This window comes from Pteropus medius, unplaced genomic scaffold (assembly GCF_902729225.1).
Source record: "Pteropus medius unplaced genomic scaffold, Ma_sr-lr_union100, whole genome shotgun sequence".
Lineage (NCBI taxonomy): Eukaryota > Metazoa > Chordata > Mammalia > Chiroptera > Pteropodidae > Pteropus > Pteropus medius.
In genome coordinates, this window is record NW_024349801.1 from 4,406,362 (window position 1) to 4,425,944 (window position 19,583).

The 19,583-nt window shown below is 49.6% G+C and overlaps 2 pseudogenes; both read left to right on the forward strand.

Moving 5' to 3' along the window:
* Positions 1-488: 488 nt before the first annotated feature.
* LOC120581122 (uncharacterized) lies at positions 489-607 on the forward strand (annotated as a pseudogene).
* Positions 608-18,919: 18,312 nt separating this feature from the next.
* On the forward strand, positions 18,920-19,035 carry LOC120581012 (uncharacterized; annotated as a pseudogene).
* The last annotated feature ends 548 nt before the right edge of the window (positions 19,036-19,583 follow it).

The following is a 19,583-nucleotide window of genomic DNA, read 5'->3' on the forward strand; positions in this document are numbered from 1 at the left end:
TTGATGGGCTTAGCACAGGGTTCTTCAGCCTCAGCATGGTTGTCATTAGAGGCCAGATACTTCTTGTCAAGGGGACTTGTAGGATGTCGGGCACCATTCCTGGCTTTGACCACTAACACACATACCGCCAATTTGTGACAAACAGAAATGTCTCCAGATAGTGCCAAATGTCCCTGGGGAGCAAAATTAACCTTAGTTGAGAACCACCGGCTTAGAGGGAAAAGCAAGACTTTTTCTAAGTAGAGAATAAAGAAAGAGCTGTCCAGCTGAAAGAAATAACCTAAATACGGGCGGGTTTAAGGTGGGGCTGAAATGTAGGCTGAATGGCCAGGGGCAATGGCAAGGTATGAAACTGGAAAGGGAAGCTTAGGTTAGACTGAGAGAGCTTGGGATATCTCATTAAGACATTTGCACTCTATCTTGGGAGCCATGGGAGGTTACTAAGCAAGGGAGTAACACGATAAGGCTTACTATTGAAAACCACTCTGGTCTACAGCCATACCACCCTGAATACGTCTGATCTCGTCTGATCTCGGAAGCTAAGCAGGATCGGGCTTTGTTAGTACTTGGATGGGAGACCACCTAGGAAGACCAGGTGCTGTAGGCGTTAAAACAAAGAAAAAAAGAAAAGAAAACCACTCTGTTGGTGATGTGGAGGCAGGGAGAGCAACGGTCCACGCAGGGGAATACAGGCACATACACAAATAGGAATGTCACCAGGAAAGATATGTGAGGCACTACAGGAATTTGGAGGAAAAGATGCTGAAACAATGGTTAAGGGAAGTCCCAGCCAACAGATGCTTTGTGTTAAGCCTCGACGGGGCTGGCAAGGAGGGAGAGGGTATTCCTTGCTATTGGAGAGGTGCATAATCAATGAAGGGGGGCTGTAGGTCAACCTGGCTGAAATGGAAGGCATCACCTTCGAGATGCCAAGCTAAAGGACTTGAACTTGGTCCTGGAGCTGCATGCTAAAGGTCGGAGATGCATGCTCGAAGGCCATAACAGTGGTCTGGAAAGATGTGTTGAATGATGGTGTGCGATATGGATCATGCGTGCACATGCACATCCAACTGCAATGCTATCACTGCGGAAGACCCCAGGACAAAGCCCCACCACCCTCCATGTTCTTACAGCCGTCTGACCTCACATGCCCAGAGAACACATCAAGGGCTACCCTACCCAAGTGTCTCCCCATAGGCCTTTGAACAAGCCTTGCAATTTTCTCAGAGCAGGTGTAAATCTCAAAAGGAGAAATCTGATTTCATGTGGCCAAAAATGGGAATGTGGGTGAATCCGGGTGTTGCAGAAACAGAGTCTGGTAGTATCTTTTTTCAGCCCCTTTCTGCTGTCTTGCTTTGTGCCCTGTGTCTTGTGTTGGTGGGCCCCACAGAAGTCTGGGAGGTCCCATGGCGAACACTCAAGAATGAGGCTGGGACTTCATGGCTGCACGTCCCACATGCTTGGCTCTGTGCCTGGCACAGAATTGATGCTCAAAGAATAGGCCTGAGGCCAAGCTGCAGCTTTGCCCATTAGACAGGTTCTGGAACCATCCCATAAACACACCTTAAAAAGACCAGCTTTTTCTGCGAAGCTATGTGAAGAATCAGCACCTTTTTATCCAAAGGGAGAGCTCGGAGCCTTTTTATCTGACCTTCGGAGACTCAGCAGGGCCTGAGGGTTTTGAGAAATGTGCCCACACAGAAGGTGGGAGAGGAGTGTGAACCATCAACGGAGATTAACTGGCAGGAGGAGAAGCTCCCTCCCCACAGCTGGGGCGTGTGCTGGCCCCAGGGACTGACCTCACAAACAAATATTTGTTGGTTGAATTTTTGTTGCTATTTTCTCCCCCGCGTTTTACTGCTACGATGGATCATGTTTAATGATGGCTGGGCGCATAGTAAGAAACATCCGTGAAGCTGTTCCCACAGCGGGGCTCTGGACTAAGCTCACGGATCTCATTTCAGCCTCTCAGGTCACCCCCGTTGCTTCATTTCATAGACAGGCAACAGAACCTATGAGGTTCAGATGCTCTGAGGGATTGGAGGCAGTGTCCCTCATGCTGTGCTCTGCGGCCCTCCGGGAGCTCATGGAGGGGGCTCCCCAACACCAGGCTTGGCACACAGGAATGAGGGACCTCCGTCGGAATCACTCTCCTCAATGAGCTCCAGCCCCTTCAGGCACTGCCTGTGCACTTGAATGTGTTGGAGCATTTTTTGCTCTCATAATCCCCATTGTACAGATGAAGACACAAGGTTACATGTCTTACAGCTGACAAGTCACACAGCTGACAAGCAGCAAAGCTGATAGCAAATGCCCTTAAGTAGGAAACCACACAGTCGCTGAGGTCGTTCGTACTCAGTAAATACTTGCCGGTGGCCCGGGAGTGAAGTACGTGAACAGAGTGTGAGGACCATGGTGCCTGGTTGTGATGAATGTCACCATCGCTATCATCATTACAATTGTCACTAAGGCTCAGGAGGTATGGGGCAAGGGGGATGTCACTCTCAAAGCTGACCGAGAATAAGACAGGCATTGCGGCCAGCTCCCCAGACGCCCAGGCCGGTGGTCCCTGCTCCAAGCCAAGCCCTTGCTGTCGCCAGCCTGCTCCACCTGAGCGGGCTCACCCTGCCAAGTCCACAGGGCAGCCCTCCCTGCCTCTCCCTCCTGGGAACCCGAGACCATCCCCCACCCCCAGGGTCCAAGGCTTCTTCCCACACGGAGCTGGGCCGGATGTCCACCCCGCTGCCCTCCCTGGAATAGGCCAAAGGTCAAGGTGACACAGAGACCCAGAGCATGGGCTTGGGAGATGGATGGGCTGGTTTCCTAATTTCCACTTCCTCATGGGGACGGTGGGGATAAGAACAGACCTACCTCCCCAAGGAGCAGTCCCGAACCTTTTTGGCACCGGGGACTCCTATGAGAATCTAATGCCTGACGATCTGAGGTGGAGCTGAGGCGGTGATGCTAGCGCTGGGGAGCGGCTGCAAACACAGATGAAGCTTCGCTCACTCACCCACAGTTCGCCTCCTGCTGTGCGGCCCAGTCCCTAACAGGCCATGGACCAGTACCAGTCCACTGTCAGGGGGCTGGGAACCCCTGTCATAGAGTCATCATTTCTTTTCCCAAAAGCAGGGTGCCCACATTCAGCTCGAGGTCTGACTCGCTCACAAACATGGTGTCACAAATCCACCAGTGGTCAGGCCTGGGCAGAACAAAGCACTCTTCCGTCAGAGCCAGCACAGGCCACCTCAGTGAGCTACAGGGTTGGGGGGACAACAGTGCTGCCCACCTGGCCAGGTCGCCCAGCGGTCATAGCCATGGGCCCAATGGTCATTGCCATGGCCCAGTGTTCATTGCTATGGGCACATAGATTTTCGAGATTCTCCTATGCTGTTGCCTATATCGATACTGCAAACTTTTCTGGTGCTGAGCAGTATTCCATTGTCAGAATAGCCACAGTTGGTTTACCCATTCACTACCGATGGACACTTGGGTTATTTCCAGTGTGGGGCTATTATCAATAGAGCTACTATGAGTTTTTCGGTGACCTATGCACTCGTTTCTCTTGGCCATCTTTCTAGGAGGGGAATTACTGAATCCATTTCTCCACGTCCTTGTATTATTTTAGACCCCACAGGCCACATATGAGAGTCCCAGCTGCTCTGCGCATCTCCAACCCTTGATACCCTGGCGGGCATGAACTGTACCTCTGCGATTTTGATTCACATTTCTCTGGTGAGTAATGATGTTTGGTAATATTTTTATATGCTTTTGAGACATTTCGTATCTTTTATGGAAGTGCCAGTTCTAAGCTTTTGCCCAGTTTTTCACCCAGTTGTTTGTCTTTTTCCTATTTTTATTGATTTATGGGAGTTCTTTGTATATTCTGGATTTGCTTCCTTTATCGGACACGTGTATTCTGAATATTTTTCTCCCAGTCTGTGGATTGTCTTTTCAGTTTCTTAATGATGACTTTTGATGAGCGGAAGTTTTAAATTCCGATGAATTCCATTGTACCACCTTTGTCTCATACGGTAGTGTCGTTTGGATCTCGCCGAAGAAAACTTTGCCTGCTCCAAGGTCCTCAGCTCTCTATGAAACATGCATCTGCCTGGGCTCTGTTCCTTCAGCCTCAGCCCTGCAAACTTCACACAGTTGGGAGGTCTCTCTTGTCACAGTATCCAGCCCCCGGCACAGCCCTGGGCCCTCGTGGTGGGTCCCCGGATATGTGACTTGACGGAGTTATTGAAGGTTTGCCCTTCAAGACCCAGGCGCCCCTCACTGCCTCCCGCCTTGCCACTCAGATAAGAAGAGAAGAAGCCCTTTGATGGAGCTCCCGGGCTCTGAAGGCGAGACTGCAGAGAGGACTTGCAGCTGCCCCGTGATAACCGCCCCTGACAGTTTCCCCAGGGAGTCCGTTTTGCAGAAGACATAGGACTCTAGTCATCTCCCAGCCTGGTCCAGACACCAGGGCATCCCTGGGAGCTCAGATCTTCCCTGGAGGGAAGATCAAAGACCCAGCTCCACTTAAGAGTCAGGAATTTGGATTGTGGAGATAATTGGGTCATGGGGTGAGTGAGCAGAGATAACCGTGGGGAGATTATTGGGTCACTTGAAACCCTAAGTCCTTGAGTATGTGGACTCTGCCAGATCCTCACATCCCGGGATCCTGGCTGGACTAGAAGTCCCCGGTTTAGAAGACTCAAAGGGAAAGAACTCACCCAAGTGTCTGAAAACCTAAAAAGAAGGACATTGCAAGAAATCCTGAAATCTCCTATGTTGGAGATGGGAGTTCATATGGGTCCAATGACTTTGAAAAACAGTGAATGACAGTGTCTACTACCGCTGAGCATAAGTGCTGTTCCCTGCACGTGACAATTGCACTCTTCTATGTATACCCCACAGAAATGCACCCATATATTCGCCAAAGGAACATTCTAGAATGTTCACAGTAGTACTAATATTAATAGCCCCAAACTGGAAACCACCCAAATACCAGTCCACAGCAGGATCGGTAAATAAATGCAATGGAATACTCTAGAACAATGAAAATGAACATACCGCTGCTACAAGCAACAACATGAATGACTCTCACAAACACAATGCTGAGAGAAAGAAGCCAGACAAGGAAGAGTAAGTGCTCCATGATTTTATTTGTGTGGTTTTCAAAAACAGGGAAACTAGGCTGTGCTGTTAGAGGTCAAGAGAGGGATTGCCCCTGGGGAGCGGGTAGCAGAAGGGGACACTAGGGGGCTGCAGGTGGGGGGTCAGGTTCTGTACTGTGACCGGGTGCTGGTTACTGAACTGTATTCAGTTTGTGAAACGCCACTGAGGTGACCCTTATCTCTGTGCATTTTCCCACGTGTATATTACACTGCAGTTGAGGGGTTTCTTTTTACAAAGGGAGGGTCCTTGGCATCAGAAAAACCTGGGCTTACACCTGGAATCTATCCCTTGGCAAATAACTTTGAGCCCTGCCCCTCGCCTCCCCGCCTATACAATGAAAGAGGAGCACTCCATCTCTGCTGCGCGTGCGACCAAGATGCTGAGCAAAGAAACTGCCCTGCGCATGTCCCACTGACCCATGGAAACTTCGTCGGAAGCCCGTGGAAGCCAGTACCCGCCAAAAGAATAAAAATGAAAGAAACGTTACATTATTTGACAGGGTCCCCCAGTTTTACTCAAGGGCTGAGAAATAAGCATTAAAATAAGGTGCGACAGAACAAAGCTTGAGGTAAGTGGAACAGACTTCCCTTTCAACCCAAAGACAGGCTATTTATTTGAACAAGAACTCGCACGCTTCTCTTTTTATCCCCTTTGGAGTGTATTTTATGTCACCAAGAATTTCATGGCTATTAAAAGCTGTGAAGAAAAAATCCTTTTAAAACTGCCTATTCGTAATAAGAGGCAGGCAGGTTTTCAAAGCAATGAGAATGGCAAGGCTTTAGGAGAGACTTTTAAAGTTGACAGTCCACAGAACCGACTGAAACTGATCAAATACCCTGACCTGGACCCAGCAATGCTATTTCTGGGCCTTTCTCTAACCGCAGGAGGGATGTGTGCTCACCAAAAGACACATGCGAGAACATTTGTGCTTGCCCTACCCCAACACCTATCGACGGTAAAATAGAGAAGTGAATTTGAATATATTCTCGCCGTGGAATACTATACAGCGATGAACATGAAATACTGACAGTCACACACTCACAAACATAATTATGATCAAAAGAAGCTGGACAAAGACATATATACGCTATACAACTCCATGGCCATAAAGCCCCAAATCAAACCAAACTGCTCTGTGGTGACGGCGGTTAGCATAGTGGCTCCTGGGAAAGGATCATTGTGGGAATGAGGCACGGCGGGGACTTTGCGGGTGAGGTCATATTCCATCCCTTCGCCTGGGAGCCGGTATCACAGGTGTGCACACTTAGTGATAATCACTGCGTGTTGCACTTAGGATGTGCTGTTTTTCTGTATGTGCACTGTATTTTGATAACAAAATTAAGTTTAAAGCACGTTTTTAAAAATGTGGCCTGACCAAACCTTGAATGAAAAGTTAGAAGATCTTCCTGAACCTAAAGAACCCCTTGGAAGGCGAGAGAGCTGATGTGCCCAGACTCACACCAGACAATGCACACAAAACCGCAGTGGCAGTGCCTTCTGCTTCTCACACCAACCCTGGGCCCTGGGCCACAGGCCGGAGCAGATGCATGAATGCTGGCTAAGGGAGGGAATGCCTCTGAGCAGAGCTCTGTGTGGAGCCTGTGCCGGGCGCTAAGGGAGGAGGCTGGCTTTGCTGCAAGCCATGGAGGCCCAGAGTCGGGAGCCAGAAGCAATTGCCCCAGAGAGTCTTCTTTGAGCCATAAGGACGGAAGGGAGGCTGCGACCATTTTGTGGCGTCCACGTTCTCACGGTTACTCTTCAAATGCTCGTCTGGGTGCTGCTGGCGAGAGATTTTGCAGATGTGATTTAAGTCCCTATCAGGTTTGTATTAAATTAATCTAAAGGGAGATTATCTCGGGTCGGCCTGGCTTAATCAGTAGGAAGGTCTTTATGAAAGGATGTAGGTCTTCCCTGGAGGAGAGACTTCAAACGGTTGCGGGGTCTTTGGTTGCTCTCCAGAATCTCTGGATCCTCCTTCCTTCATGTCTGCCACCTGCACAAGCTTCACCCAGGCCCACCGGCACCAGCCTGCTTGTCATCTCCAGTCCTGACTGCCTGCCCTGCAGTCATCAGACAGTGCCTTGTGATGGATTTATCCATCTCTCTCTCCATTCATCCATCCATCTATGTATCTATAACTATTCATCTGTATATCTTTACCTATATGTGTATGTATATTTATACCTATATCTGTAGTTCCTACTCCTTCTGCCTTTCTAGCTGAACCCTGATACAGATGCTTCTTTCCCCCCATCTGAGGGGAGCTAGATAGAGTGTGGTGGTGAAGTACCCACATTTCCTCCTACTACTTATTAGGCAATAATTCTAGACAGGTTATTTCATCTCGGCATCTCAAGGTCCTCATCTACCAAAAAGAGATAATAACAAAGCACCTTCCTCACAGAGCTATTATGAGACTTGAATAAGTTAGTATATTGAAAGAAGAATGCCTGCATAAAATTAGTACTTTATAAGTATTAACTATGATTTCCTACAGAACAGAATGGATTATAGAAAGGCAATATGGGAGCATTCCTCCCTCCGCGTCAGAATGGTCACTGGGCTAGATCTGTGTGCCCCAAATTTAGGTCATTCAAGTAAAATCATCATTACTTGTACTGGTTCTGCATGCCATTTGTATCTTTTGCTCACTTAATATATTTCTTTCAACTAACTTTTTGTAACTTAAAATTGAATTTAGAAGGGAAGCTGCATGTCACCAAGATAAAGGGGAAATCACTCTCACTTTCCATATTGGATGGGAGCCATAAAAATCAACACAGTTCTCCATCCTTGTCCACAATTTCAAAGCCCAAAAGCTCTGAAAAGAACTTGGTGTTTTTTGTTGTTGTTTTTTGCTTTCTTTTGTTTTGTAAATTTGGTGCAAATTCATTTGATGGCAGACCTGACCTGATCTGACTCAAGGTTAATAGGACTATTTATTCCACTTAGCATGAAAAATCATGTTCCACTGAAAAAACAGAGATATAAAAGAATAGAACCCACTAAAGATGTCAAATGAATCACCATATAAACACCATATTGCTTTCCTAAAATCCAAAAGAAATATGGATTTAAAAATACATCTGGCACAAAATTTCGGCTAAGAGAAGGTACTGAGAAAACATTCATTATAAAAACAAAGTTATAAGTGAATAGATGAACACTCGTATGCTCCACATGCAAAGGAGTTGGGGGAAAGACTTAGGCTCCTATAAAATTCCAGATTCAGATGTCAAATGGCCTGGATGTCCAAGCTGGCCCTCTCGCATGGCGAGCAGCTGATGCTGGCAGTCATCTGGGAGCTCGGCTGGGCTGTGGGTGGGAGCACCCAAGGTAGCCCTTCCAGCAGGACAGCCTTGGGCAAGCTGGACATCTTATACGATGACCGGCTTCCCTCCAACTGAGCATCCTGATAGAGCCAGGTGGAAGCTGCTAGCTCTCAGGCTGCCTCATAGCTGCTAACTCTCTTGGCCAAGTGATCATGGATGCAAGAGGTGGAGACATAGATCCCACCTGACAGTGAGGGGAGAATCAAAGAAGGTGGCGGTCATGTTCTAAACGTGCCATATTTTATAAACTTTAGCGTTGGCTGAATTTGCACAAACATGCACTTCTTTTCTAACTGAAGAAGAAGACATTTGCATATTTGTTTTCTTTGCAGTATGGGTTATAGAATCCAAAGATCCTAACTCCATCATCTACTAAGGACGTGGGGCGGGGTGAGTCACTGGGCCTGCAGAGTGTCCTTCCCAACTTTGACACGTGCTCCACAATTGATGTGACTGCTTTTGTACAACACTGACAGTTCTATTGCATCTACGTCAGTTACACTTATGCCCCCGCTGGAAGCTGAAATGCTGGCTGGAGGGAGAGACCCCCCACAAAGCCCCCTGCCATGGAATGGTGATCCTTTAGGAATCTCGCTCTGGCCCGCCCAGTTCTTCCTTCCCCACCCCACCCCACCCCGCTTCCCCAGCTCCCTCCAGACTCCTGCACACTGGGAAGTCCAGAAGCCTCCAGCATCCTCCATCCTTCCTTCTTGTGCCAAATAAGGACCCCAAGGGAGAGAAATGCCTCAAGGCCAAGGGAAGATGATCATCATGGCATTCGTCGGCCAGCAGTCCCTCTGAGACTCCATAAGGACAATGCTGAGCAAAACGGCTTCGGAGTTCTAGGTGGTTTCCACAACTCGGAACTTATAACCTTATTTTCTTTTTTTCCCATGTAGAGAAAACGCCTCGGCTCCTGGCCAGCTTCTGACCAGCAGCTCCTATTTACCCGCAAGTGGAGAAAAAGGGCCGGCTGGAGACGAGAAGGGGGTGCTGAATCATGGGGAGCAGGGACAGGAAGCCCAGGAACTTTCCTCCTTTCCTGGCCACGAGAAAGCTCTGCAGGGGATGTCAGGCCAGTTTGGAGAGGCCTGGATGTTTTCACTGAGGCGACACTCATCTAGATTCCCATGACCTGGGAGTACAGCACTTTAGGGCAGAGGTGGATCAGTCCCTCCCCCAGGACTGTATTAGTCAGTGTGCCAGCTGCTGTAACAAATAGGCTCTGACATTTCAGTGGCATCATACAAAGTTCACTTTTCACTCTGGACATAATCCAGGAGCCTGCTCCACACACTCACTTAGGGACCCAGGGTCCTTCTGTGCCCCCAGGGTGTCCAGCCTCTTCTCTCAGATTCTCTCTGTCCAACCAGCGAACAGAGAAGGGAGAGAAGGTGGAGAAGGTACACTGTTTTAACCACCAGGCCATGTCACTTGTGCTTTCATTCCTTTGGCAAGAACAAAGCACCTAGTCCCACCTAGATGTGGAGGCTGGGGCATGCCATCCTCCTCTGCCCAGGAAGGAGAGTACCATATCATGAGCCAACCCTATGGGTGCCATAGGACTCATTTTAGGATGGGTGAGATCAACTGAACACAACACTCCATCAGCAGCGATACTGCTGTGAACTCATCCGGATGAGTGTCTCAAGGATTCTGGAGGAGCAGCTTGCAACTTTGAGGGCCCGAGACTGCAATTTCGAAGACTCAAGTCTCTGTGAAGTGTAGACTGAAGGAGAATACTCTCTTCAGCCCATTATATCCAACAACGACCCCACCTCCTTATCTGTGAACTTACTCCTTACCCTGCAGAAATGCCTTCCAGATTCTCCAGCAGCCTTAGGAAACAGTGGGCTCTTATTGTAGTAACATCTAGATTCTAGGCAAGGGCTTTTTAAAGTGAAAACTGCTATGCACGTATTCTATTCTCACTGAGAAATCTTGACATTCGATTTCATGCAAATCAAGAACGGTTCTCTTGCGCAGTCAACAGCCTGCACAACTGTGCCCAGCAACTCTTGTAAATTCCATCATCCGCTCACCCTTGAACTGGAAATGGCTTGAGCTAGCCCCAGACCCAATCACAGAATCACAGTGGAAAGGAATTAAGGTCATCTAATCTGATGGTTTTGAAATCCCCACCTCCTCTGCCTCTCTCCGATACCCCGAATTCACTGGTCCAGTTCAAACTCCTCAGTTTGGTATTGGGAACCTGAGGTTACAAATGGAGCTGGGACTTTCCCAAGGTCACGGAGTCCTTTTATTTGTCAAGATTAAAACAACAGATCAGCTTCAAACTTCCAGTTTAGCCATCTAGACGAGTGCTGCCAAATATATATATTATGTGAACCACGTGTGTAATTTTAAACTTTCCAGTTGCCATATTTTTTAAAAGTAAAAAATAAAAAATATAACGAGGCAATGGACATTAATTTTAATAATACGTTTTTAACCCAATATACCCAAAACATCAACATGACACGTTTTACATATTTTATTTCACACTAAGTTTTTAAAATCTGGTGTGTATTTTACCCTTACACATCATAACGTGGTGCTAGATTTTCACTGGAAATATTTGATCTGTATTCAGCGTTTATAAAATGTATAGTTGAAAAGGTCGATTTACCTACCAAATTGGCAAAAGCACGCTTTAGAGTTTCCTTAATAGGTGACTTGAGTATTCGTTTTCAAGTTAACATTAATTAAAGTGAACTAAGACTAAAAATGCAGCCCCTGGGTTGCACGGGCCACATTTCAAGTGCCCTGCGACCACACTTGGCTCGTGGAGGCCGTGTGGAGCAGTGCGGCTTTGGAACTTGGGCCAGATCGACAATGACCCCTGGGACCCTTCATTACAGGGAAAATCTGTGAGAATTACTTCTTCCCCAGGCCCGTTTGAGAAAGTAACAATCGTACTGGGAAAATAACAGAGGCACTGAGACTGCTCATTATTCTTATTTTTCTGCGGTTGTGCCTCTGGGTTCCCAGGACTCTTGTCTGACAAATGGCAGCGTCGTGTCATTCCCCAGACTCCCACAAGGGAGGTGGCTTGAATCTTCCACAAGAACAGGCTCAGGTGGCCATCAGTGCCTGGGGACAACCTGGACAGGTCCTGAACAGTTGTCGGTTGATGGAAGACTGTAGGTGGAACTCATGGCTTTTGAGTGTAGTCAGTGCCCTGAGACCTTAAGACCAACAGGCCACATGACTGTGGAGTCTGGATGCAATTACAGTCACTCGAAGGATAGGGCTCCAGGTCACCCGCTGGGTTCGTTTTCTAGGGCTGCCACACAAGTACCACAAACTGAGGGGCTTAAAACAACAAAAGTGTATTCTCTCTCAGTTCTGAAGGGCGTGCATGAGTCTGAGATCAGCGCGTAGGCAGGTTTGGTGCCTTTTCAGAGGCTCTGAGGGAGAAACTTTTCTGCCTTTTCCAGCTTCTGGGGTTGCTGGCTATCCTTGGCATTCCTTGGCTCGTGGATACGCCACTCCAAGCTCTGCCTCTGTCTTTACATGGCCCTTCCCTATGTGTCCATGTCCAACTGTCTCTCTTCTTGGAAGGACACCAGTCAGATTGGATTAAGAGCATCTCCACTCCAATCTGAGCTCGTCCTAACTTCATGACATCTATAAAGACCCCAATTGCCAAAAAGGTCACATTCACAAGTACTGGGGGTTAGGATTTGAACATATCTTTTTTGGGGGGAATGGGAGGAGCAGTGGACCCAAGCCACAACAGCACTTTACAATCATCTATCCATTGAACTTCACTCCACCCTGGGATGTTAGTGCCCCTGACATTCCTATTTCACAGACAGGAAACGGAGATCTGGGGCACTGGGAACCTAGCTTGTCAATGACAGTTCTAGGACTCAAAGCTAGTCCTTCCCGAGAGCCTACTTCCTCTGGTACTTCCTGGGACTTCCTGGGACTCTCTCAGGCTCTTCCAGCTCAGAAACTAGGACACTTTTTTCACAGGATGATCCATAAAACAGAAGCTCCGGGTTCAAACCTCTCCTGTTCAATGATTTAGATTCGTAGTTCTGATGGATTACGAGTGCTTTTCCACAGAATTGACTAGGACTCTGGAAAAGTAGATGTTTATCTACTCCTTCCAGCCTCAGCCAACCTAGAACATGATATGGAAAACTGCAGATGCAACATGTGAAAATGAGATTTTCCCCTACTTAGCTGATGAGAGGAAGGCCAGGGACGGCTGTCCTTCTCCCGCCGAGGGCACACCCCATCTTCTAACGCCCCTTCCCCCAGTCTCAGCTCACAGCACCTACCTGGTCCCCACACAACTCAGCCCTCTGCCAAGTGACAAAGAGAAGGCAGTTGCAGAAATTACCCCCAGAAGAACAAAACCGCACTTAGCAAGTCTTTTGTGCCCAGAGCAGCGGCACATCAGAAGCCACATGGTCACTGCACCCATGAAGGAAGATTAAGAGGCAGGAGGGCCCTTGCAAATGTCCACAGGATCCTTCCTCGCAACTGGCCAGATGGGCTGTGGGGACACAGGGCCATCAGGAGTGACTCTGCTGCCAGGTCCCACCCTCCAGGCCGAGAGATCAGAGCAGAGGCAGACTGCCCCAGAGAAGCTGGAGGCCCCGGACAGTTCCTCAGCCATCTGAAAGCTCTCCCCCAAGAGACAGTGGGTGGAAGGCTCCTCTGAATGCACCCACAGCCTGAGCTTGGGGAGGTCAGGCTTGGATCACTGCTCCGTATGCCCGCTGGAGCGCGGCCATTTTCCTGCCTCTCATTAGGAGAACGCTGTGCCTCCAGAACACCAGACAAGCCTGGCATTTTCTGTTTGACCTAATAAAGCCTGGCTAAATGGCCCTGCTCTCATTCCTGGAGAAATGAGGCCTGCTCCAATTACTCCCATAAGAAAAGCCTCTTAGAAAATGCCGGAGTGAGGGAAAAGGAAGGCTCTTCCTGCCTGCCTGGGAGTGGGGCTCAGAAATCCCAGGCGCCTTCTCCAAACAGCCCCTGAGAAGAGCCTGTGTGCAGTGTGGGCACTCTGGGGGAAGGCAGGCCTTGGTGGCCTCCCAAAGGCAGTGCTTTCCTCCCACAGGATAGGGGGCTCTTGTCTCCCAAATTGGCAGGTGAAATTGAGCATTAAGGAAAAATTGGCCTGGCCAGGTCAGGGTGGAGGTGGAAAGAATTTGGCTTCGGTAGGAAATATAGTGGAGAGACAGAGAGACAGAGAGAGACAGAGAGAGGGGCGGGGCGGATAGAACGCCTTTCACAAGGTGCTGGGTTTCCCTGAACTAACAGATTAGAGCCTGCAGGACTTGGCCTGAGATTATCCGGTCTGGGTTTGGAAAACATGGTGGGATTGATTCGGTTGCCTCTCAGAAGCATTCACTTCCTCCCCTCCCCCACCACCTCCAAGAGAGGAGAAAAACCCACCTTCTATCAAGGGACTTCAGAAATTGTCCAGTTGGGCACCCCAGGAGGCCAACTCCTGGCTTGCAGGAGGTTTTGGGGGGAGGCCTCTTGGGAAGGCAAAGGAAGGGAAGGAGGCAGGCCTGGGCGGAGGGAGAAGCTGGGTTGGGCTATCGTTTCAGGAGAGGCCTCAGCTGCACCATGGGTTAGGTGACCCTTCAGAAAGTCCCCTGCCGGAGCAAGAGTTCCGGGCCTTTAAACCCCGGCATTGCTCAGTCATTGGATGCGTGGTGCCCCACACTATGCTAAAGTGTTATAAAGTTATGCAAAACAACTATACGCATTGGTCTAAGAATTAGCTGAGAGCTGCAATTATATCAAACTTTATTAAACAGCATATTTTTATTAAATTTATTGGGGTACATTGGTTAATAAAATTCTATAGGTTTCAATCGTATAATTCAATAATATAGCACCTGTTTATTGCATTGTGTTAACAGAATATCTTTTAATGAACTTATTCATAATTTTTTTTTTTTTAAGATAAAGATCCAATTTACTCTGAAATGTCAGTCGATTTGAAGCAAATTCGCTTTTTCAGTACTTGGCTTACATGCCCTTACTTCACTACAGCAGGCATTGCTAATCAATCCCAGAGCACACCAGGCTCCCTCCAATTCACTTTCCTTTCAACATGATGCTCTCTCTGTCTGAAGCACCCTTCCCCTCTCTTCCCCTGGCTATGCCTCAGTTTAAATTTTCTTCCAAAGCTACTTTCCTGGCCATTACCAAGCTGCATCAGCTGTTTCTTCTCCAGGCGCCATCACAGTATGTATCGCACCGCACTGCATGTGTCTGCTTTCTTGTCTGTCTCTCCCACCGGGTGTGAGCTTCGTGAGAGTGCAGGTTAACATCTTATTCGCCATGACCCTCGAGAGCCTGGCAAAAAGCCTGGCACAAAGCCTGGCACATGGTAAGAGCTCGAGGGGAGCATTGCAGAGGTATTCCTAATATCCCTTCCCTCTGCCTCTTTGTGATTGACACATAGGTATGGAGGAAGGGCTGATCCTACCCCAAGGTTCGGGTATGAATTCTTATCAAAGAGATCAGCCCAGATAAGTCAGACCTAAACCAACCAGAATATGTTATTCCTTCGGCCAGAGAGATTGGACCAGGAATAGGCAAGCGATTCATCTGGGGCCAATGAGATGTGATGGGGAGACTGCTGGAGGCTTCTGAGAAAGAAGAGGCCTCTCCTAGGGACCAACTGTCTCTCCTTATCAATGGGGTAGTGTGTGGAGGTGACACTTGGAACTCCTGCAGCCCTTTTGTAAACTAGAGGGAAACCAATCTGAGAATGAGCTGACACACCAGAAAGAAAGAAACCAGGTCCTTAATGATACCTTAGAGTGCTGAACAAAACCAACACGGATGCCCACTCCATCTCTAGCACATTCCTTACATGCAGTCAATCATTTATTGTGTCATCCAAAACAATTGGGCTCAGCCCATGGTTCCCACCTCTCTGACTCGGCCACTCGCTCAAAGTCTCCTTGCTTCCTGGTCCTGGAATCCACAGGTCTTGGAAACAGACAGCCAGGGTTCGAATCCCAGCCCCAGCACTTCCTCGCCATGGTGCCTTGGGCAAGTCACATTGCCGACTTGAGTTTCGGTTTCTTCAGACATCAAACGCCGTTACGGAGAGTCTTCTGGATGGGGCGTCAGGCATTACTTCTCCTTTCACACTGTCTCCCTGGGCCCTCACTCCACCCAGCCACAGCTGATCGTCACAAGGAGAATGGATATCCTCAAACACTCAAGCAAGGAGAGATTGCACCGAGGACCAAGGCCTCTGGGTGCTGGCTCTTTCCGGAACCCATAGGTATAGTTTTCATAAAGGTTGATATAGTACTTACTCAGTGCTGGGCTCTGTTCTATATGCTTTGCAAAGATTAACTTGTGTATCATTAACAACTCTACAAAGTGGGTGCTGTGGCGATACCCATTTACAAGTGAGAAAACCAAGGCTCAGAGAGGTTAAGGACTTGCCTGATGTCACAGACGCAGTGGGTGGTGGAGCCTCCGGAGGCCCATGGTCCCAGTCGGAACACGTGGCCACCCTCTCATGTCGTAATAACGTGTGCATTTGCCGTGTCTAGACACTTTACATGAAATAGCTCATTTGATCTTCACAGTAACCCATGAAATAGGCATCATCATCACCCCCATTTTACAGACGGCAAGGCTATCTCTGAGAGAGAGAGAAAATACTCCATTTACAGGTGGGGGAATGAATGAATGAATGAGTAAATGAATGAATGATGGTGGGCTGGACCTGTTGAATGGCCTTAGATTGATCCCTGCGTTCCTGGCCAAGCATCGACTCAGGAAGTCCCAGTTGCCCCCAGAGTGTGCTCTTGGGACAAGAGCCTCATCCTGTCTGAGAGCTCTGAGAGAGGCCCTGGGCACGGAGTTCCCAGTAGCTTCAAAGGGAGCCCGGAGCCAGCTGGGCTCCCAGGGGGCAAAGACAGCGGGAAAGCTGGCCTGGCCCCTGCCGCTGTGGACTCAGCCCCGCTGTCAGACGTCAGAAGCGTCAGGCGGCTTTGGTCTCAGGCCTCGGCTGATGGAACCAGGGCAGCGTGGAGCCAGGCGCTTCTGGGAACCGTGCTGGCATTTCCTGGTTTTGTCAACGCTGCTGAAGTGCCCCAGAAACCACATGCAGAACAAAGTCTCCAGGGTGCTGCCTGGAAGGCGAGAGGATTAGAGAGAGGGAGAGGAGCCGGTGCCGCTAGGCGAGCCTCCTCCAGGCCTGGGAACTTCTGCAGGGTCTCCCTGAGATGTCAGCTCTACCAGCGTGTCAGGGACCTCACACCACAAAACTCACACCGCTAGGCAGTAGGGCTGTTGTGTACCGAGCTTGGGCTTGTCAGCCAGGTGTGCAGGCCAGGTGTGCTCCAGATACGCTGAGCACTCACCGGCCTGCTCTCAGCCATCCTCAGTTCCCCCGTCCCCCAGGTAGGGACCTTTGTTGTCCCATTTTACAATGAGATAAACAAGGCTTGGGACAGTGCTGTACCTAGCAAGTGATGAGGCCGGGTTTGGACGAGCCCATTTCGTCCCAAGGTCTGCGCCTGGGATTTGCCCGCTTATCTGTTTATTTTCATGGATAACCTGGTTCAAATACAAGAAAGCAGGAAAGGTATTCATGGAGAGTCCCGGCATCCCCAACAGACGAGGAAACTGAGGCCTGGAGAGGGAAGTGACTATCCCGAGGGCTCCACCCCCGATGCCCTGTGACAAGCATCACACAGGCTGGGATCAGAGTCCTTTGTAACACACTGAGGTGGAGGTCACTTAAGGCCGTCGGGGCATCTCAGACACCAGCCCTCTGCTTGGGCTGAGGCATCGCAGCCCCTGAGCCCTGTTGCCACCCAGGACTCGCTCGTGTGGGACCCCGAGAAGAGGCTTCCAGGAGGAAGGGACGGTTCTCAGGATGAGAGAAGGGGCTCCCCCAGGGAAGGGAGTGTCAGGATGCACACTCATGTATACACAGCCCCCAGATGGGCCCGAGCACACTCACACGCCCATTCTCTGTGCACCCACAACACAGGTTCCCACCGGCTACCCCAGGCGGGGCAGAATAAGGGTCCTGGGAGGGTCAGGAGACATTCTCAGATGGGCTGCTTAACCTTCAGACAGGGAGCCCCCTCCGCTCCTCCAGGGCTGCCCCCATCCTGGTGCACCCGGAAGCTGGCTGTCACAGTCTCCGTCTCCCTCTGTTTCTCTCCTTCTCTCTCTTTCTAGGTCTCCCCCTGACACTGTCTGCAGTGTCTTTGCACCTGTGTAAGTGTAGCTGTCTCTCCACCTGCTCCTGGTCACCTCCAGCTCCACTGTCTTCTTTCTCTGTCTTTCTCATGTTCTCCTTTTCTTCTCCTTTCTCCCTCTTCCTCACTCCCCCTCTCCCTTCTTAACTCACATTTTCATCCTCCCCCTCCTTCCCAGATATCCTAGGATAACTATAGTAGCAGGCAGCAAGCAAAGCATTAACTGATGTAATTTGGGACTATTCATAATACAGGAGAAGAATAGAGGCAAGAGTTGGGTTCTTCCCCAGAATGGGGAGTATGAAGCTAGGACAGCAGTTGGCCCCTTTCTCCCTGTCCTCCGTGGTGGGGAGCCCTGTCTGCCTTGCATCCCATCAGATTACCACCAGACTTCCCCAGGCCGGGGCTGCGGGAGCAGCATTCTTGAGCTACCCTGGAATGTGTGGAGGGACCCGCTCCACTCTCTTGGAGATAAACGATGCCTGGGCAAGGCCTGAGTTTTTAAAATGTAGACAGACCCCAAACCTGCTTGCCTTTCTTCCAGAAAGTGGCCTTCGTCCACATCCCAAATCCTGAAACTTCTGAAGGGGAGGGCTGAGGCTGCAAAGAACCCAGGTCTCCTCTCGGCTGGGTACATAACCGGTCGTGTCTGCTCGGAAGAGGGCTCGGCAGAGCTCTCAGCCCTGGCCTCCTGAGAGAAGGCCAGCGGGGGAAACGGCCGAGAGCTGCGAGTCCAAATGAGAAGACAGAGAGAGAGGCAGCAACAGAGAGAGGGGGGCAGTGAGAGACGGTCAGAGAAGCCAACAGAGAGAGACCGGGGCAGCCTGGAGGAGCCTGGGAAGAAGGCTCGTGCTGGTGGCACAGCAAGATGCTGGAGATAGAGGCCACTCCCGCTGTGCTTGGCAGCCTTGGGACCACAGAGGCACTACAGGCTGGTGTGTGACTTCTGGAATATTTCAAAACAGCCAACACAAACACCTCTTATTCCTCTTCTTTACCACAGCAGAGGGTCTGGAGGCAGACATGGCTGAGTCGAGGGTTACCCAAACTTCGGGCCGTGCGGTCCACCCTCACGGGTTTTGCCATGTCACCACATCTGCCTTAAGAGATGTAGATGGATGTGGTTCCCTAGTGTAGCGGTTAGCACGTCTGCTTTACACGCAGAAGGTCCTGGGTTCGCGCCTACTGGAGCCACAGTCCATGGTCTGTGGCCACGCCACCCTGAACAAGCCCGATGTCTGATCTCGGAAGCTAAGCAGGGTCGGGCCTGGTTAGTACTTGGATAGGAGACCACCTAGGAAGACCAGGTGCTGTAGGCATAAATAATAATAAATAATAATAATAATAATAATAATAATAATAATAATAATAAAAAGAGAAGTAGAGCATGGTGGTCAAGAGCATGGGCTCTGGAGCTGGGCAGCTGGGGTTCAAATCCCCACTCTGCCACTTACTGGCTATGTGACCTTGGGTAGGTGGGTTAACCTCTCTGTGCCTTTGTTTCCTTATCTAAAAAGAAGAATAATAAGCTACATCGTGGGGTAGTCTTGAGAATTATCTGAGTTAGTACATGTAAAGCATTGAGGAGCTCCGCTGGCGTGCTGCCTGCCAAGTTGTACTGAGAACTGCGATTTTCCTGCCAAACACACAGAACTCAAGTCGAAAAGTGAAGATGTGCCAGACGAACCCAAACCGAGGGACATTCTGCAACATAACCGGCCTGCACTCTGCAAAAGTGTCAAGGGTGGAGCGTCACCAAGCAAATGAGCCACCATCCGCTCTGAGACATGGCGACTCAGTGCAACGTGGGATCCTGAACGGGGGAACCTTTTTCTGTAAAAGGATCCTAGGGACAACAGGTAAGACC